Genomic DNA, 3044 nt, shown 5'->3' with positions numbered 1-3044 from the left:
ACCCTTTCCTTGCACACTTTAGCAACTGTTTTGCAGATATAATCCAGTTATGCACGTATACTGACCAATAACCAAGGCCTAGAATGCAACTTATCAAACTGCTCACACTTACCACATGCTTGTCCTCAAGCGTGAAGAACAAACAAAAAGGAATAAGTCGAATTCTAGCCTGGTTACACCCCTGACCGACTCTATCCTAAACTAGACTCTAAACTTTGACGCAAAAAGAAAAGAAAAACACAAACGACGACAACACACATAAACAGACACGAAAACACTTAAAGACATTGGTCGGGCTATATTTTCAACCATCCCTCCCCTTGGGATCAGGTGCAATCCGACCTTAGACAGCCTTGAACTTCTGCCGCCCTCCTTTTCCTCCCTAGTCAGTATATCCGCTCGTCAAGATCACCCAAACTCGAGGCCAAACACCGGATTCACTCAATCACTCATTTCTCACCGGGGATGTTAGGATTGTTTTCTCTCAATAATGCTGAACCACAGATGCTTCGGACTCAGATCTCACGTGCGGCTCCTGAAGGGCTTTAAGGCTTATAGCGGGGCTATGGGTTTGTAGCGTTTGGGGTAGATGTTCCTAAGGCTCTAAGGTTCAAAACTATTACTTTATTTCGATGTGGGGGAACTGTGTGCATTTAGGCTTTTGGCTGTTACTTCTCTTTGGCTGGACATTTTCTGATATTGGTTTCCAACTGGTCAGTAGCGTCTTGTGGCTTCGCCACCCTTATTCCTTCTTTCTTCTTTTGTGGTCAAGTGTTTTAGACCATTGTAATATCCGAGACCTAGATTTTCGAGAATTTTGAAATAAATACTAGAAATTTATAAAGAGAAAAGAAAGAGTGTTCAGAGCTTTGAGCATACAGAACACAACAGTTAGTATATCCAGCTAAGCCTTGAATTTACAGATGTTGATAAAAAAAAAATGAAAGAGCATTTGTTTATGTTCTTGTGTAATCAAAACATAGTATTTTGATTTTCCAAGCTAAGTATAAGTTTACAAGATGCTTGATGATGAAAATAGAAAAAGAATGATACGCACTAAATTTGAGAAGTAATTCTATACTTTTTGTTTGAAATGAGAGAAAGCTTGAAAAAGAACAAGAGGGAAGACTCTATTCTATTACAAGTAGAAATGCTAAGTCTCGGGCTCTGCCTTAGGCCCGAATTTCGGCCTAGCTTCGACAGCCCGTTGAGATCAGAACATCAAGGTAGCAGCCGGACATGATGGGTCCTTATTCCTGCAAAATAATACAACCAAACAAAGCATGTGAAATGTTCAAAATTAGCAATAAGCCAAGAAAGGATAAGAGGGGTACCATCCCTGCCCTTTCCCAGCCTTAACCGCAGGCTGCAATGGGGCAAATGAGCCTGCAATGTCTGCCTTCCAGCTGCGACAATCTGCAGTAACAATCTCTGCCCCTTTCTTGAGTACCTGCCACAGCAACCAAGCCATTTATTAGCTAAAGCACTAAGCTCCACATACAGCCAAATGCAGTTAGAATGGCAGCAAGATAAAACAAGAATAAGGCAGCCCAGACCTGAATATACGAGTACACTCTCACAACCAACAAAAATGTCCCTGCAAGAGGATCAAGAGTTGCAGATTTTGCAGTTACCAAATCACCTATAAAGACCCCTCCTTACCACCCTCAACCTTCCCTTACACCACATCAAAAATTCAGCAACATAGTGAGTTAGGAGTGTGGGATTTGGAGCTCAAGGAGCAGGAATCAAGGCAGCGGTCAATTTTAGAGGTAATCCTCACTAAACCAACCTCTGCATCATGATAAGAAATCATAGCTAGCACGAGAACTTAGAACCATAGAGCTTTGAACATAGCTACTGCCGTATTTGAAAAAAAAATCATAGGATGCTAGCTATCGAATTTTACTTGAACACAAGGAACGGGTTCCTCCACCGTTTTCGATTACACTCCCAACAATAAAGTAGAATCCTCTGAAACTTCTATCCTTCAAAAGGGCTAATTAAAATGAACTAAGAAAGAGGACTTAGCTTTATGGGAATAAGCTGCTCAACGGAGGACTCGGCGGAGGGGATGGGACCGTCCGACGGAGGCCGATCGACGGCGATGGCGGGCAGGAGCGTTTGCTGCCTTAACGCGGTGGAAAAAGGGAGCAGGCAGCGGCGGCTGTTTGGCCGGAGACGAAGACGGCGGCGCATGCAGCAGCGCCGCTCACCAACGACGGTTCCATCGAGACGGCGTTTCCGCCGGAGAGGCCACGAGGAAGAGGATTGGAGCGCCGCTGCTGTTCCCTCTAACCAAGAAATTGACTTGGGAATTTGGTGTAGCGAAAGAGAAGAAGAAGGATCGGAGGAGATGGAGGGAATGAAGCCGGTGAATCTCCGGCGAGCCAAGTAAACGGCGACTCGCCAGGAGAGAAGAGATTTTTGGCGAAGAAGAAGAGGTGCCGCTGGGTTGTTCTCAATTTGGGATTAGATTTGAAATGGGAGTAATGAAAAGAAATGGAAATACCGTAAGTATTAATGGGTCCCTTTTTTTTTTTTTTTTTTTTTGGGGCCACTTTAATTACTTTTGGGCCAATTCCACTATTTCTCAATTTGGGCCTAGGATTTAATTAGTCGGACCTAGGATTTAATTACTAGGCCACTGCCCATGAACAAATTCAATCTATGGAATTTAATTTCCCTAATCCACGGAAGAAAAGAATTATTAAGCCGTGATGAAGTAGTACACATTAAATAAATAGATGGGAACTTTATTAGTCCAAGTAAGTATTTCAAAATACTTAAAGAAGATAATCGAGAATTTATTATACCCGAGCAGTTCGGCAAGACTCCCGAATATGTTAAATCGCTGACTTAGTTAAGGATTTAAGATTTCTAATTTTAGAAGAAGGAAATAAAATAAAGGAGCACGTTTAGGCATGCATTCATGCAAGATAATTAATTCCTTAAGCCTAATTTAAGTATATTAAATTTTGTAAAGGAACGTCGTCGCTCGATGCGTAATCTCAGGAAAAGAAAGCACCCGTTTTGCAAGAGTT

At 42.3% G+C, this 3044-nt stretch overlaps 1 long non-coding RNA gene across 1 annotated transcript; it reads right to left on the bottom strand.

Annotated features, from left to right (window-relative positions):
• Positions 1-969: 969 nt before the first annotated feature.
• LOC121787571 lies at positions 970-2478 on the bottom strand. Its single transcript, XR_006047512.1, has 3 exons — positions 1557-2478; positions 1335-1450; positions 970-1256 (listed from the first exon to the last, which is right to left on the bottom strand). It is a non-coding gene; the product is annotated as an uncharacterized LOC121787571 (long non-coding RNA).
• Positions 2479-3044: the final 566 nt, after the last annotated feature.

This window comes from Salvia splendens, chromosome 22 (genome assembly GCF_004379255.2).
Source record: "Salvia splendens isolate huo1 chromosome 22, SspV2, whole genome shotgun sequence".
Taxonomy (NCBI): domain Eukaryota; kingdom Viridiplantae; phylum Streptophyta; class Magnoliopsida; order Lamiales; family Lamiaceae; genus Salvia; species Salvia splendens.
Note: the sequence above shows the minus strand (reverse complement) of the source record. Positions and strands in the feature narration are given on the sequence as shown.